Raw genomic sequence first — 18,563 nt, forward strand, 5'->3', positions numbered from 1 at the left:
TAACATGGGGAAGGAAACAGACATCCAGATCCAGGAGGCCCAGAAAAACTCCCTTCAAATCAACAAAAAAAGCTGAACACTAAGACATATTATAGTTAAATCTGAAAAATATGAAGAAAAATCCTAAAAGCACAAAGATGAAAAAAAGTCCATAACTTATAAAGGAAGACAAATAAGGTTAGCAGCAGATCTCTTCACAGAAACTTGACAAGCCAGAAGGGAGTGGCATGATATATTCAATGTGCTCAATGGGAAAGATGTGCAGCCAAGAATATTCTATCCAGTAAGGCTGTCATTCAGAATAGGAGGGGTAAAGAGTTTCCCAAATGAACAAAACCTAAGGGAGTTTGTGACCACTAAACCAACCTTGCAAGAAAAAATTAAAGGGGACACTTTGAGTGAGAGAAAAAGCCCAAAAGCAACAAAGACTAGAAAGGAACTGAGAAAATCTCTAAAAACAATGACTTAATAAGCAATAAAATGTCACTGAATTCATATTTATCAACAATCACTCTGATGTAAATGGACTAAATAGTCCAATCAAAAGACATAGGGTGTCAGAATGGATTACAAAAAAAAAAAAAAAAAAAAAGAAAAAAAAAAAAAGCTAGAACAATTCAATGAAATCAGGAGTGGGTTCTTTGAAAAAAAAAAATAATAAGATTGATAAACCCCTACTCAGACATTAAAAAGAAGAGAGAAAGGATCCAGATAAATAAAACCACAAATTAGAGAGGAGGAATAAAAATCAACACCACAGAAATACAAACCATTATCAGATAATATTATGAAAAATTATATGCCAACAAATTGGGCAGTCTGGTTAAATTCTTAGAAACAAAACAAGACCCATCTAAATGCTGCCTACAACAGACTCATCTTAGTCCTAAAGACACCTGCAGATTGAAAGTGAAGGGGTGAGAAACATTTACCAAGCAAATGGATGACAAGTGAAAGATCTTATTATGCTTATGGAGCCTCTGAGGTCATATAATCTACCAAAACTGAAATAAGAAGAAATAGGAAACTTGAACAGACTGATAACCAGAAAAGATATTGAATCAGTAATCAAAAATTTCCCAAAAAAGTAAAGTCCAGGGCCAGGTAGCTTCACAGGGGAATTCTACCAAACATTTAAAGAAGAGTTAATACCTATTCTTCTCAAACCATTCCAAAAAATAAAAAGTGGAAGGAAAACTTTAAAACTTACTCTATGAGTCCAGTATTACCTTGACTCCAGAACCTGATAAAGACTCCACTAAAAAAGAGAACTATAGGCCAAAATCCCTGGTGTATATGGATGCAAAAATTCTCAAAAACGCAAAACAAAACCAAAACCAAAAAACTCAGCAAATCAAATCCAACAATACATCAAAAGAATCATTCACCACAATCCAGTGGGATTTATTCCTGGGATGCAAGCGTGTTTCAATATTTGCAAATCAATGTGATACACTACATTAATGAAAGAAAGAATACAAACCATTTGATCTACTCAATAGATGCAGAAAAAAACATTTGACAAAGTGCAGCATCCATTCTTGATAGAAACCCTCAACAAAGTTGAGATAGAGAGAACATATCTCAACATCATAAAGACTATCTACAAAAGACATACAGCGGGGGCACCTGGGTGGCTTAGTTGGTTGGGAATCCTACATTGGTTCAGGTCATGATCTCGAGGTTCCCGAGTTCAAGCCCCGCATTGGGCTCTGTGTTGACAGCTCAGAGCCTGGAGCCTGCTTTGGATCCTGTATCTCCCTCTCTCTATTCCCCTCCCCCCACTCATGCTCTATCTCTCTCTCTTTCTCTCAAAAATATTAAATATTAATAAAATAAAAATATTTTAAAAAAGACATACACCTAATATAATCCTCAATGGGGAAAAACAAAGAGCTTTTCTTCTAGGTTAGGAACAAGAGAGAGATGTCCAGTCTCACTACTTTTATTCAACATGGTACTGGAATTCCTAACCTCAGCAACCAGATAACAAAAAGAAATAAAATGCTTCTAAATTGGCAAGGAAGAATCAAATGTTCGCTATTTGCAGAAAATATGATACTCTATGTAGAAAACTCAAAAGACTCCACCAAAGAGTGATAGAACTAATATATAAATTCATTAAATTTGAAGGATGCGAGATCAATGTACAGAAATCTATACACCAATCCTGAAGCAGTACAAATAGAAATCAAGTAATCAATCCCATTTACAATGCACCAAAATCCATAAAATACCTAAGAATAAATTTAACCAAAGAGACAAAAGATATGTACTCTGAAAACTATAGAATACTTGTGAAAGAAATTGAAGAGGACATAAGGAAATGGAAAAACATCGATGCTAATGGACTGGAAGAAAAAAATATTGGTAAAATATACTCTACTACCCAAAGTAAACTACACATTTCATGCAATCCCTACCAAAATACCACGAGCATTTTCACAGGGCTAGAACAAGCAATGCTACAATTTGTATGGAAGCATAAAACGTCCCAAAGAGTCAAAGCAATCTTGAAAAAGAAAAACTGAAGGCATCACAATTTTGGACTCTACATTTCAAAGCTGTAGTGATCAACACGATATGATACTGGCACAAAAACAGACACATAGATCAATGGAACAGAATAGAAATCCCAGAAATGGGCCCACAACTAAATAATAAACTAAGATTCAATAGAGCAGGAAAGAATACCCCATGGGGGAGGGGAGACAGTTTCTTCCACAAATGGTGTTTGGAAAACTGGACAACAATATGCAGAAGAATGAAACTGGACCTCTTTTTACATCATACACAAAAAATAAATTCAAAATGGATAAAAGACATAAATGTGAAACATGAAACAGTCAAAATCCTAGAGGAGAATACAGGCAGTAACCTCTTTGACATCAGTCTTAGCAACTTCTTATTATACATGGCTCCAGAGGCATGTGAAACAGGAGCAAAAATGAACATTTGGGACACTGAGCTTCTGCACAGTGAAGGAAACAGTCAACAGTACTAAAAGGAAGGCTTTGTAATTGGAGAAGATATTTTCAAATGATATATCTAATAAAAGGTTAGTATCAAAAATCTATAAAAAAAAAACTTATCAAACTCAACACCCAAAACACAAATAATCCAGGTAAGAAATGGGAAAAACACATGAATAGACATTTTTCCAAAAAAGACATCCAGATGGCTAACAGACACGTGAAAAGATGCTCAACATAACTCACCATAAGGCAAATACAAATAAAAACTATGAGATACCACCTTATACCTGTCAGAATGTCTAAAATTAACAACATAGGAAACAGCAGGTATTGGTGAGGATGAAGAGAAAGGGGAATCCTCCTACACTTTTGGTGGAAATGCAAATGTGAAGCCACTCTGGAAAACAGTATGGAGTTTTGTCAAAAAGGTAAAAAAAAGAACTACCCTACAATCCAGCATCTGCACTACTAGGTATTTACCCAAGAGATACAAAAATACTTATTCAAAGAGAGACATGCACCCTGATGTTTATAGCATATTATCAACAAAAACCAAGGTATAGAAAGAGTCCAAATTATTCATTACTGATAGAGAGCATTACTGATGCATGCATACTAAAGAGTCCATTACTGATGAATGGATAAAGAAGAAGTGGTATATATATATATATATATATATATATATATATATATATATATATACACACACAGCGGAATATTAATGAAATCTTGTCATTTGCAGTGACATGGATGGAGCTAGAGTGTATTGTGCTAAGCAAAAGTCACTCAGAGAAAGATAAATACTATAATTTTGCTCATATGTGGAATTTAAGAAATTAAACTGATGAACATAGTGGGGGAAAAAGAGAATGATAAAAACCAGAAAACAGACTTTTAACTATAGATAACAAACTGAGGGTTGCTGGATCGAAGTGAGCAGGGGGATGGATTAAATGTGTGATGAGTATTAAGGAGGGTACTAGTAATGATGAGCACTGGGTGTTGTAGGTAAGTGATGAATCACTAAATTCTATTCCTGAAGCTAATGTAATAATATATTTAAAAAGTGGAACTTAAATAAAAACTTAAAAAAAAATCAGATTTGGGAAAAGTTGTTCTTGCTGAGGCATTTCAAGTATAGAAAAAAATACTTAAGAGAATCTAGTTGTGACCTTTTAGAATATACCCATATCATTGTAGATCTGCTTAGAATTTGGCCACTGTAACTCTTCTAAATAGAACTGCATAGTTATGCACAAACACATAACTCCACATGTACACGCACGTAAATAAAACAGCCCTACTCTATTCCTTCATTAGAGTATCATTAATGTATTTTAAATCATAAAAAGACTTAAAAATATTAGGTAGTATTAAAAATGCTTGCTTGCTTTCTTTATGGCATTTATTCATTTCTGAAATATCACCAAATTCACTTATTTGCAGATATTTATGTTTTGTTGGCTGACTCTCTATCTCTGTGTAAGTTCTTAAAAATCGGGGTTTTGTTTATTTGTTTTTTCATCTACTGATGTATCTAAGTGCTTGGAATAGGTAGTGACAGAGTAAGTTTGTTGAATGATGAATGTTAAAGTTTTGAGAGTTTAGTGGGATTGCACAATTAGATTTTTTGAGGTATAAAAAAATATTGAATAATTCATTACACTATTTATTTGTTTGTAATACCTTTGCCCATTTACTGAGACAAAACTCTACTTTTCAAGTTAGGTAACTATGGAGGTATTGTGTATAATAAAAATATGCCCTTCATATATATGAGATTTCAAACCTTTACAATTTTAATTTTAGGGCAATATGAATTAATAATTTATTGTGCAATAATTCAGCATTTTATTTGAAAATTAAAGTTAATTAAACTAGTTAAGTCCCCTGCCTTTAATTCTTTTTCCTGTTTTTTTCACTGAATAGCTTTAGGAAGCTACCTTAATCTCTGTCCCTCAATTTCTTTCAAATGAATGTAATAATTACATAATATTTTTGTCAGGATTTAATTAGTTGATGCATTAAAAATAATTTAAAATGTCTGGTACATAGTCACTCTCCAATGATTATGAAGGATGATGATAATAATGAGGATGATGATTCAGTAATGAAAAAAAAACTCATGCCTCTTCACTTTACCATAGTTATTTATATCAATTTATATTTACAAAATACCTATTCAAGAGAGATTTCATGATAGTTATTTTCCAAAATATCAGTTTCCTGGGGCGCCTGGGTGGCGCAGTCGGTTAAGCGTCCGACTTCAGCCAGGTCATGATCTCGCGGTCCGTGAGTTCGAGCCCCGCGTCGGGCTCTGGGCTGATGGCTCGGAGCCTGGAGCCTGTTTCCGATTCTGTGTCTCCCTTTCTCTCTGCCCCTCCCCCGTTCATGCTCTGTCTCTCTCTGTCCCAAAAATAAATAAACGTTGAAAAAAAAAATTAAAAAAAAAAATATCAGTTTCCTATTTCTTATTAGCTGCTTTCTTATTGAAATACAATATTTCTAGGTCATTCATTGAGTTATATACCATAGAAAACATATTTTATAATGATAAGTATCTCAGGAGATGTGTGACCAGAAACAAATTGAAGTAAATGCATACTTTTATATATAATATAAAGGCTCTGTCTCACACCATCTTGTCCCTTTTCTCTAAAATCTTTTCAAATTAATGACTAGCAATTTATTGTTTTACACTATATGTTATCATATGGCATATATTATGAAATAGTATATATTAATAAATACATTGTATACTTTTATTATACACATATTATATATTTGAAATTATAGTTATTCCAAATATTCTAGGAGTAATGATATTAGACATCAACTTTATAATGTTCAATTATCCTTGGTATTTAAAACAAATTTTTTAACATTAATTTATTATTGAGAGACAGAGACAGAACACAAGCATGGAAGGGGCAGAGAGAGGAGGAGACACAGAATGCGAAGCAGGCTCCAGGCTCTGAGCTGTTAGCACAGATCCTGACGTGGGGCTCGAACTCACAAACCTCGAGATCATGACCTGAGCCAAAGTCGGACACACAACCGACTGAGCTACCCAGGCACCACCATCCTTGGTATTTTTTATACCTGAATCTGCTTTCAAGGAATAAATAGATGTCTTGCAATTATAATGTTTCTAATACTCTGTACAGCTGTGTTTAATAGATCATCCTATATCCAAATTCTACTTAATGATTTGTGGAATTCATACCATGTCCTGGGGATTATGCTAAGCACTTTTTCTTAAAGATTTTATCCTATTTAATCATTGAAGCAAACTTATAAGTTAGTGATTTTTTTTTTTTTTTCCTGAGAGAGGTTTGGGGAGGTGCAGAGGGGGTGGAAGAAAGAAAATCTTAAGTAGACTCCACACCAGCACAGAGCCTGACATGGGGCTCAATCTCAAAACCATGAGATCAGGGCCTGAGCCAAAATCAAGAGTCCGACGCTTAACTGACTGAGTGCTCAGGCACTCCTCAGTTAGTGAATATTTTATTCTCATTTTTTAGTTAAGGAAGCTAAATTTTAACAATTTCAAGAAGTTTATCAAAGTTATATACCAAGTAATTAGGAGTATTAGGGAGTTGAAAACGAGCACTCTGACTTTAAGTGAGGCCTTAATTTTCAAGTTATACTGTTCCTGTCATATGGCATATTGTTTTCAAAATGCACAGTAACCTTTATGCCATAAAAACTAAATTTATGATTTGGAATGTATATTTTTGTTCTTTTAGGACAATTGATTAGTTTACGTGTGTAGAAAATTTTTTTTTTTTCAACGTTTATTTATTTTTGGGACAGAGAGAGACAGAGCATGAACGGGCGAGGGGCAGAGAGAGAGGGAGACACAGAATCGGAAACAGGCTCCAGGCTCTGAGCCATCAGCCCAGAGCCCGACGCGGGGCTCGAACTCACGGACCATGAGATCGTGACCTGGTTGAAGTCGGACGCTTAACCGACTGCGCCACCCAGGCGCCCCTACGTGTGTAGAAATTTTTATGCATATATTTCAATTATTGGTTAGAAATAAAAGAATCTACTTTTTATTTACTGTGTGTTGTATAGGAATGAATATATTTATGAAGTTGTCTATATCTTAGAAAAGTGCAAAGATACAGACTAAAAAAATGTATGTGATTTTGAATTCAACGTTAATGTGACTTATATGCCTCAGTGGAAAAGCTCTAATTACTTTTAAACAATGGGCCTTCTTATGAGGAAAAAAAAAAAAAGTATGAATAGCCAGGGTATGAATCGTCTTCAGTGAAATGGTGAGCCTTTGTCATTTATGCAGTTCATAAAATCAGTTAACCTCCCCAGACATGAGTGTGTATTTATAATTTAGATACTTAATTACTTCTAGTCAAGAGGGAGGCTTAAACATTTCTGTCCCTGACTTTGTTTACTAAAGAAAGAGATCTCATTATTGTAATCTATCCTAGAGAGACCTGAGGAGAGAATCAGAAGGGAGTATGGGATTGCATAGCAGCAAAGGGGGGAGAATCTATGACACAGTCTTATTTTTCAATTTATCCATTGATAGAAATCTCTGGTTTCTGTTGCAGGGTAGATCCTATTATACAAATTCTCCATAGTCTGAAATAGATTTTGTTAACTATTATACTTCAAGTATATTGGTATGAAAGGGCCTATTGTCACATCAGAAATATCTAGCATTCGTTTCCACTTGTAATTACTTGTAAAAGTAGACTTTATCCATTAAACCAGAAAGGGTTGAGTATTGCTCTATCTTAGGGAAACAAATTTAGAAAGTTTTAATATAGTTTAGTAATAAGTGATATAGTGAGCAGAATTTATAATCTTTTAAAAATAATATTATTAAGCATTATTGTGTAATTTTAATTAATCTTCCTGGCACTGCTTACATCATTTTCAGCACTCATGAAGCAAAGGATCTATATATGAAATCTTAAGAGGTTTTTTGTTTGTTTTGTCTTTTTCCACAATTTTTTTAGATGTGTGCAAATACTTTTTTTTTTAAAAGGTGGATATAAAGTAAAGCACTTCTCAGAAACCTACATCAGTCATTTTACACTACCAGAAATCTTTCTGTAAAAATACATCAGAAGCAATCCTTCTTTTGTAAGAAATAGACAGCATTTTATTTTATGGATATTTCTTAGTGTATGTGACCAGTCCCCTACTGAGGGAAGATCGTTTGCAGGTGGAACTTTAAGTCTTAGAGAGTTTGATTTTCTGACCCAAGTTCATTACAGCTGCAGCCTTTTAAGCTCTATCTGGGAAAGAAACATTTTCTAGGACATTGTTGTCAAATGAAGGGTCCAGCTCTCTTTTAGTCCTAACCCTTTGCCTCTTTCCTGACAATATGTTAAAGAGCAGTCAGGATTGAGATCACAACGTTGGTTTACTCTTACTTTGTCTCTGCCTCTTACCTAAGTGTCATATCAGATTTTTTTGATGTCTTCCATTCTCACTTAAACGAAAATTTTATCATTATCTTCCTCCTTTCTCCTTTTCTCCTTGTTATATGTACGTATTTATACCCAACAATAGGATTTGTTTCATTTGAAAAATATCTCTCCAGTTGTTTCTTTCTTTCTCTCCCCACTTTTTTTTTTTTAAATTAGGACTTAAAGTAAGTATTTTGTGACTGAAAGTTTAGATATATTGGTCCTTTGGGCAATAATTATTTTACAAGGCTGTACTCCAAATTACTTCTAATAAAGAACTTAAAATTATTTAAAAAATCTTAATATTTATACTAACATTATTTATTTCAAGGTCCATGTCCTCCTATGTCTAGTAAGAACTTGCTGCAGCCTAGGTCAAAGAGGCTGTTGCCTGTTTTTTCCTCTAGGATTCTGATGATTTCCTGTCTTACATTTAGATCTTTCATCCACTTTGAATTTATTTTTGTGTATGGTGTATGAAAGTGGTCCAGGTTCATTCTTCTGTATGCCGCTGTCCAGTTTTCCCAGCACCATTTGCTGAAGAGAGTGCCTTTTCCATCAGATATTCCTTCCAATGTCTAAGATTAGGTGGCCATACATTTGTGGGTCCCTTTGTGGGTTCTCTATTCTGTTCTATTGATGTATGTGTCTGTTTGTGCCAGTACCATACTGTGTTGAGGATTACAGCTTCATAATACAGCTTGAAGTCCAGATTTCTGATGCCCCCAGCTTTGGTTTTCTTTTTCAACATTACTTTGTATAATTGGGTTCTTTTCTGGTTCCCTACAAATTTTAGAATTGTTTGTTCTAGCTCTGTGAAGAATGCTGATGTTATTTGGATAGGGATTTCATTGAATGTGTAGATTGCTTTGGGTAGTGTAGACATTTTAACAATATTTGTTCTTCTGATCCATGATCATGGAATGTCTTTCTCATTTCTTTGTGTCTTCTTCAATTTCTTTCATAGTCTTTCTATAGTTTCAGGGTGATCTTTTACCTCTATGGTTAGGTTTTTTTTTCCTAGGTCTTATGGTTTTGGTGCATTTGTAAATGGGATCTATTTCTTGATTTCCCTTTCTGCTGCTTTATCATTGGTGTATAGAAATGCGACTGATTTCTGTACATTGATTTTGTATCCTGCAACTTATCTGAAATCATGTATCGGTTTTAGCAGTTTTTTGGTAGAGTATTTCGAGTTTTCCACATAGAGTATCATGTCATCTGTGGAGAGTGAAAGTTTGATTTCTTCCTTGCCAGTTTGGATGCCTTTTATTTCTTTTTGTTGTCTGATTGTTTAGGCTAGCACTTCCAGTACTATGTTGAACAACAGTGGGGAGAATAGACATCCTTGTTGTGTTCCTGACCTTAGGGGAAAAGCTCTCAGTTTTTCCCCATTGAGGATGATATTAGCGTTGGGTCATTCATATATGACTTTTTATGATCTCGAGGTATGCTCCTTCTATGCCTACTTTCTTGAGGGTTTTTATCAAGAAAGGATCCTGTGTTTTGTCAAATTCTTTGTCTGCATCTATTGAGAGAATCATATGGTTCTTGTCCTTTCTTTTATTGATGTGATTTATCACGTTAATTGTTTTGTGGATATTGAACCAGGCCTGCATCCCGGGTATAAATCCCTCTTGGTTGTGGTGAATAATTTTTTTTAAGGTATTGTTGGATCTGGTTGGTCAATATCTTGTTGAGAATTTTTGTATCCATGTTCATCAGGGAAATTGGTCTATAGTTCTCCTTTTTAGTGGGGTCTCTGTCAGGTTTTGGAATCAAGGTAATGCTGGCTTCATAGAAAGAGTTTGGAAGTTTTCCTTCCATTTCTGTTTTTTGGAATATTTTCAAGAGAATAGGTGTTAACTCTTCCTTAAATGTTTGGTAGAATCCCCCTGGAATGCCATCTGGCCCTGGACTCTTGTTTTCTGGCAGATTTTTGATTACTAATTCGATTTCCTTACTGGTTATGGGTCTGTTTAAAATTTTCTATTTCTTCCTGTTTCAGTTTTGGTAGCGTATATGTTTCTAGGAATTTGTCCATTTCTTCCAGATTACCCATTTTATTGGCATATAATTGCTCATAATATTCTCTTATTATTGTTTTTATTTCTGGTGTGTTTGTTGTGATCTCTCCTCTTTCATTCTTGATTTTATTTATTTGGGTCCTTTCCTTTTTCTTTTTGATCAAACTGGCTAGTGGTTTATCAAAATTTTGTTAATTCTTTCAAAGAACCAGCTTCTGATTTCATTGATCTGTTCTACTGTTTTGTTTTGTTTTGTTTTTTTTTTTTTGGTTTCAATAGCATTAATTTCTGCTCTAATCTTTATTATTTCCTGTCTTCTGCTGGTTTGGGGTTTTATTTGTTATTCTTTTTCCAGCTTCTTAACGCATAAGGTTAGGTGTGTATCTGAGATCTTTCTTCCTTCTTTAGGAAGGCCTGGATTGCTATGTACTTTCCTCTTATGACTGCCTTTGCTGTGTCCCAGAGGTTTTGGGTTATGGTGTTATCATTTTCCTTGACTTCCATGTACTTTTTATGTTCCTCTTTAACTTCTTGATTAGCCCATTCATTCTTTAGTAGGATGTTCTTCAGTCTCCAAGTATTTGTTACCTTTCCAAATTTTTTCTTGTGGTTGATTTCGAGTTTCATAGAATTGTGTTCTGAAATTATGCATGGCATGATCTCGATCTTTTTATACTTAGGGCAGATTTGTGTCCCAGTATATGGTCTATTCTGGAGAACATTCCATGTGCACTGGAGAAGAATATATATTCTGCTGCTTTAGGATGAAATGTTCTGAATGTATCTGTTAAGTCCATCTGGTCCAGTGTGTCATTCAAAGCCATTGTTTCCTTGTTGATTTTTTGATTAGATAATCTGTTCATTGTTGTGAGTGGGGTGTTGAAGTCTCCTACTATTATGGTATTACTATCAATGAGTTTCCTTATGTTTGTATTAATTTATATATTTGAGTGTTGCCACATTTGGCGCATAAATGTTACAATTGTTAGATCTTCTTGGTGGATTGACCCCTTGATTATGATATAATGTCCTTCTGCATCGCTTGATACAGTCTTTATTTTAAAGTCTAGATTGTCTGATATAAGTATGGCTACTCCGGCTTTCTTTTCTTGACTATTAGCATGATAGATGGTTCTCCATCCCCTTATTTTCAATCTGAAGGTGTCTTTAGATCTAAAGTGGGTCTCTTGTAAACACTATAAAGATGGATCTTGTTTTCTTATCCATTCTGTTACCCTATGTCCTTTGATTGGAGCATTGAATCCATTGACATTTAGAGTGAGTACTGAAAGATGTGAATTTATTGCCATTATGATGCTTGTATAATTGGAGTTTCTGGTGATGTTCTCTGGACCTTTCTAATCTTTGTTGTTTTTGATATATATATATATATATATATATATATATATATATATATATTCATCTTTTCTCCCCTCAGAGAGTCTCTCTTAAAATTTCTTGCAGGGCTGGTTTAGTGATCACAAACTTCTTTAATTTTTGTTTGTCTGGGAAATTTTTTATCTCTCCTTCTATTTTGAATGACAGCCGTGCTGGATAAAGAATTCTTGGCTGTATATTTTTCTGATTCAGCACACTGAATATATTCTGCCACTCCTTTCTGGTCTGTCAAGTTTCTGTGGATAGGTCTGCTGCAAGCCTGATCTGTCTTCCCTTGTAGGTTAGGGACTTTTTTTTTTTTTTCCCTTGCTGCTTTCATGATTCTCTCCTTGCCTGAATATTTTGTGAATTTGACTATGATATGCCTTGTTGATGGTCAGTTTTTGTTGAATCTAATGGGGGTTCTCTGTTTTTCCTGGATTTTGATGTCTGTGTCTTTCCCCGAGTTAGGAAAGTTTTCTGCTATGATTTGTTCACATACCTCTTCTACCCCTATTTCTCTCTCTTCCTCTTCTGGGACCCCTATGATTCTGATGTTGTTCCTTTTTAATGAGTCACTGATTTCCCTAATTCTTAAATCATACTCTTTTGTCTTAATCTTCCTCATTTTTTCTGCTTCATTATTCTCTATAAGTTTGTCCTCTATATCACAAAATCTCTGTTCTGCCTCATCCATCCTTGCCACTGTGGCATCCTTCCATGATTGCAACTCAGTTATACCATTTTTAATTTCATTATGACTAGTTTTTATTTCTTTTATATCTGCAGAAAGGGATTCGAATCTATTTTTGACTCCAGCTCGTATTCTTATTATTGTGATTCTAAATTCTGTTTCAAACATCTTGCTTGTATCTGTGTCGGTTAAATCCCAGGCTGTCATTTCTTCGTGCTCTTTGTTTTGGGGTTAATTCCTTCATTTTGTCTTTTTAAAGGGAGAAAAAGAATTAATGAGGTAGAAAAATTGAAATTAAAAAAATTAAAATTAAAAGAATTAAAATTAAAAATTAAAAACACATACACATACAAAAATTGAATAGATGATGCTAAATCCTAGGTGTGTTTTGGTCTGGGTGTTGAAAGTAGTTTGACAAATTAGAGAAAAATAAGTAGGGGGGGAGAAAAAAAAGAAATCGTTTGAGAATTTGAAAAAATAAATACACTGAAGTAGACTAAAATGAGATGATGGGGGTAAAATAGAATTCAAAAAATATACACAAAATTAAAGAATATAGTGAGAAAATTAAAGGAAAACATTTTTAATGAAAATTAAAAATAAATATGATTTTTTTCTTTTTCTGTATTCAAGAAAAAAGAAAAGAATCAAAAAAGAGAAAAAAATTTTAAGAAAAAAATCGTTTGAAAATTTGAAAAAGTGAATACACTGTAGTAGACTAAAATAAAATGATGGAAGTAAATTAGAATTTGAAAAAATTTACATAAAAGTAAAAAATATAGTGAAAACTTAAATAAAGATATTTTTAATAGAAATTGAAAGTAAAAATGAGATTTTTCTCCTTCCGCATTCAAGAGAAAGAAAAGAAATGAAAAAGGGAAAAAAAGAAAAAGAAAGGAGAAAAAAGGAAATGATTTGAAAAGGTGAATACACTGAAGTAGACTAATAAAATGATGGAAGTAAAATAGAATTTGAAAAAATATACACAAAAATAAAAAATATAGTAATAAAAGTTAAAGAAAAATATTTTTATTAAAAATTGAAAATATTTTTTTTCTTTTTTTGTATTCAAGAAAAATAAAAGAAGTGTAAAAGAGAAAAAGAAAAAAAAAGAAAGAAAATTAAATAGATGAACCTGATAACAGATTGAAGTAGGACTGAAATTACTTTGTTTTCCCCTAGAAGTCAGTCTATGTAGCGTTTTATAGTCCATAAACTAAGCCGGCGGTGAAACTTGTGTTCTTGAAGAGTGAAGTTGGCCCAGTTGGGCAGGGCTCGGTGTAACAGCTCCGCTCTCCACTGGATGACGCTGCTTGCCTACTGAGGTGGAGTGTTGTGGCACTGGTAGATGTGTATGCGCATGCTCGGGAGGGGTGAAAATGGAGTCACAGAGTTACCCGGTCTGTTCTCCAGGATCAGCAATCTTGCACCTGTCCTCTGTCTTCAGCTCTCGTCCACTCCCCATTTGTTCACTCTCCGTGACCAGGCCCCAGGCAGTACCTCTGTCCTGAATTTTGTCTCAGATACGGCTGTTTTCCCCGGCCCCTTACTTCTGAAGGACTGCGGCTTTGACCCATTCCGCCCCTCTGCGGGAGGGTCTCACCAAGCAATGGCCGAATGAGCAATGGCCAAATGTCGGCGGCACCCCGGAACGCTTGCTGGACCCTGCTGCTGCCGGTGCCATGAGACTGCGGCCAGGAGCCAGCCCACCCCAGAAAAAATTTGCAAGATAGTGTAGCAGCAGCATTTCAGGGATTAGGAAAATCATAACACACATCTGGCACCAGGCTTCATCCTCAACGACCTTGGTCCATCACCAGAGAATGTGGCTGTTTTCTAGGGTCTGCTGGGACCAGGTGGCTTCAACAGTCTATCAAATGTCCTTCCAGCAGTGAAACCGCTTTTCTCCATGTGGCCTGAGAATGTTCCGGACCCCACTCTGTTCCTGGGGATTCACCCTTCCTACCAGAGCACCGACAGGTATCGAGCTGCAGTTGCAGCCTTTGTGCTCCCCTTGTTTACAGTTTTAATGGAATTTAAACCATCTCCTTTCTCCTTTCTCCCTTTTTAGTTTAGTTCCTGCGGCTGTTTCCAATTTTTCACTTTCTCTCCAGGTGCTTTTGGGGAGGGGTGCTTTTCCCATATTCTTCCCCCCTCTCCAACCTCCTTCCTCTCTGCACCTGCAAAAGTGGTTCCCTACTCTCCACGGCTTTCTTGCTCCCCAAATTTACCTCTCTGCGCTACATACCTGCTGAATTCTGTGATTCAGGGTGTACAGATTGTTCTGTTAATCCTCCAATCAGTTTTCTAGGTGTGTAGGATGGTTTAGTGTTGGTCTGGCAGTTATTTCATGGATGGGAGACACAAAAAACTTCCATGCTGTTCTGCCATTTTGGCTCCTCCCTCTACTATTTTAATTAATTTATTGCCTTTCTAGGTGTGGATCTTTGGGTTTTTTTTAGTGTTTCCTCTAGGGGTTACAATGCACTTGCTTAAATTATCACAGGTTACTTAGAGTTAATAATTTACTCTTTCAAGTAAAGCGTAGAAGACCTGCACAAATATTGGCCACTTAACCTCCTTTATTGACTTCCATGTTATATTATAGTAGTCATGTATATTTTGTGTATGTACAGTGAATATGCCAGATAAGAGTTTTTTCTTTCAACAGTTATACATATTTTAAAGCACTTAAAAATAGAAAAATATTTTTTATGTCTCTCCAGATGATTTATCATTTTTGTTGCTCTTCCTTCATCCTTAAATATTAAAATTTCCCTCTGGTATTATTTCCCTTTAGCCTGGGAAATTTCCTTGGCGTCTTTTCTAAATTAGGTCAACTTAAAATAAATACGTTTGGTTTTCCTTCATCTAACAATGTTTTTATTTTTCCTTTGTTTCTGAAAAATATTTTTTTGGATATAGAATTCTGGCCTGATGGTTATTTGCCTTCAGTGTTTTAAAGATACTCTTCCATTGTCTTCCCACTGTCATTAGTGTCTGGTAAGAAATCTATGGTCAATGAAATAATTTTATCTTTCCTGGGAAGTTAAGAATAATACAATTATGATTGTAAAAGTAAACATAAATATAAAATTTTTGGAGAAATACAATTAGAGTTTGGTTAGTAAGAAAGGGCAAAATGGATATGGGGAAAGTAACTGGTATTCATTTTCAACTAGCCTTTTTAAAAAAAATAATTGAGATATATTAAGTATTGAGAAATAATCAACATGCTCCAGAATTTCACAACTTGTAGAAATGTTACTTCTAAACCTAGTTTCATGTTTTCATAAATCCTAGGACTGGTATTGGAAAGGACTTCAGAGATATGAAAACCAAATGCTCATTGATTAGATGTAGGAATGGAGGCCCACAAAGACTTTGGATCAGCCAACCTCTCAGAGTCAGAGGTGGAAAAAGAATATCATCTCCTTATCCAAGTCTAGTGGTATTTCCCGAGATCATACTTTAATTGAACAATCAGTGCCTTTCCTGTCTTAGAATACAAATATGCTTTTTGAGGTAAGGGGTAATTTAGATAGTGTTGTTCTTATCACATTGTCCAGTTTTTCCTGAAGTCTTACTTTATTTCTTTTTGTTATATAATAAAGGAACACTAAAAGTTAATTAATTGGTCTGAATGGCATATATAAACAGATAATTTAATTTCAAAGGCGGGACTGTGGGGCATGCTTGTATATCATATGGTTATATATTTTAGATATTTTGTCACTAATGGAAGGCATCATTAGAATTTTTAAAGGGCTATGAAAATGGGGGAAATAAGATAACTTTGCACTTATGTTTTAAGTAATATTTTATTTTATTTTTTGTATTTTATACATGTGGTCATGTATAAACAAATTAATAGAACACTAAAAACTAAAATCCTATGTTTAACTTAAGATTTCTGCTTAGGACTGATTAGTAAAAAACTATAACATAAGATGGTGGATGTAAGCTGGCATTATACCTTGTGGGATAAAAGCCCAGTTATGTCTTTATGAAATATAAACTTTACACTAGAAAAAACTATATATTCTTGGTTCCACCCTTCCTATGGAATTTGGTTATCAGGTATACAGATGGTTTCATGTTGAGATATATTTTAGCAATCTACTCCTGTGTAACAACCTCAAAGATTAGTGATTCAAAACAGTCACATTTATTATTTTCCAGTTTCTGTGAGTCACAATGCTTCTTAACTAGTCTTCAAGCTCTCATAACGTTGCAGTCATTTCAAGTCTCAACTGGCGAAATTAGCTTCTTAGATCATGCACATGGCTATTAGCAGGATTCAGTTCCTTTCCAGCTGTCCTGAGGCTTCAGGTGCTGATTGTTACCTAGGGGACCCTTTCAGTTGCCTGCCATGTGTGCCTCTCCATGGAGCATTACATAACATGGCAGCTTAATATATCAGAGAAAGTAAGCTAGAGAACAGGAGAGAGTGCCAACAAGATAGAGAATGGTTGCAGGACCATGAGGCACCATCTTATGTAACTTAATCATAGATGTGACAGCCCATCACTTTGACTATATCCTGTTCATTAGAAACAAATCTCTAGGTCCAGCATACACCCAAGAAGAAGGATTACACAGGTGTCTGAATGTCAGAAAACAAGTATCATTGGACCGCATCTCAGAAGGTGCTTACCACAGGATTAGCTGATACTATATACTTACGTATATATACTTAAAATGTATAGTACTATGACTGAAAAACATCAGGTATGTAGTATTTCAGTAAGTATATTTTTGGCAAATACCATATGTGCTAGGCACTTGGGATGCATCAGGGAAAAAACTAAACAAATTCCCCACCCACAAGGAAGAGAAAGGAGAGAGATAATGAATGACAAAATAAATAATTAAATCAGGTAATATATAAGAAGATGGCATATGTTATGGAAACAAGAATACTAGAAGAAACTAAAGAAGATTGAGGAGTCTGAAGGGCAGATGGGGAGCTAGAGATAAGTCATGATATTAAAAATGTTATTTATTGAGAGTGTAAGATTCAAGCAAAGACTTGAGGGAGAGGAAGCAGCTAATAAAATGAATGTCTGGGAGGAAAGTACACCAGACAGAGAGAAAGCTGGGGTAAAGGCACTAAGATAGGAATGTATCTGGTCTGTCTACGAAACATCAAAAAACCAGTGTTGCAGAACTAAAGGGGGAAAGTTTGAGGAAATTGGAGAAATAACAAAGGTATGTTTGTGTAAGACATTGTAGGCAATTCAAAGGACTTGGACTTTTGTTTTAAATGAAAGGGGAAGCAATCATAGGGTTTTGAACAGAGGATTAATATGATGCAACTAATATTTTTATTTTTTTTTTAATTTTTTTAACTTTTTTATTTATTTTTGAGACAGAGAGAGACAGAGCATGAACGGGGGAGGGGCAGAGAGAGAGGGAGACACAGAATCGGAAGCAGGCTCCAGGCTCTGGGCCATCAGCCCAGAGCCTGACGCGGGGCTCGAACTCACGGACCACGAGATCGTGACCTGAGCTGAAGTCGGACGCTTAACCAACTGAGCCACCCAAGCACCCCACAACTAATATTTTTAAAAGACCCCTAAGACACCTGAATTTACATATATTATTAGGGTGGAAATGGTTGGAGCAAGGAGATAAATTAAGAGTCTGTAGAAATCTAGGAAGGTATGATTTTTTATTGGGCACAATGATGGCAATGAAAAGGCTAAGTCTGGCTGTATTCTGGAAAAACTTTTAAAATGTAGTCAAGAGGATTTTATGATAGGTAAAATGTGAAGTATGAGGAAAAGAGAGGATCAAAGATGATTTCAAAGTTTTTGGCCTGGAAGATTCTTGGACAGAAAAATTACCCAGATGAATTAATCATCAGTTGTCATGAAGAAAGTTGTATTTCTAGTAGGTTTTATTTTGGGGTAGAGGGATTCAGGATTTAGTTTCATATACGTATATAGTGGAAATGCCAGGTAGACAGTAGGGTCTGTGAATTTTAGGTTGAGGAAATAATTTTTAACTGTGCATATGCATTTGATATAGCTAGAATATA

At 34.9% G+C, this 18,563-nt stretch overlaps 1 protein-coding gene across 3 annotated transcripts in view; it reads left to right on the plus strand.

The window, feature by feature from the left end:
* Positions 1-18,563, plus strand: part of MGAT4C (MGAT4 family member C) — a 754,867-nt gene that overhangs the window by 293,028 nt on the left and 443,276 nt on the right. The window lies entirely within an intron of this gene.

This window comes from Puma concolor, chromosome B4, assembly GCF_028749965.1.
Source record: "Puma concolor isolate L17-30 chromosome B4, mPumCon1.1.hap2, whole genome shotgun sequence".
NCBI lineage: Eukaryota > Metazoa > Chordata > Mammalia > Carnivora > Felidae > Puma > Puma concolor.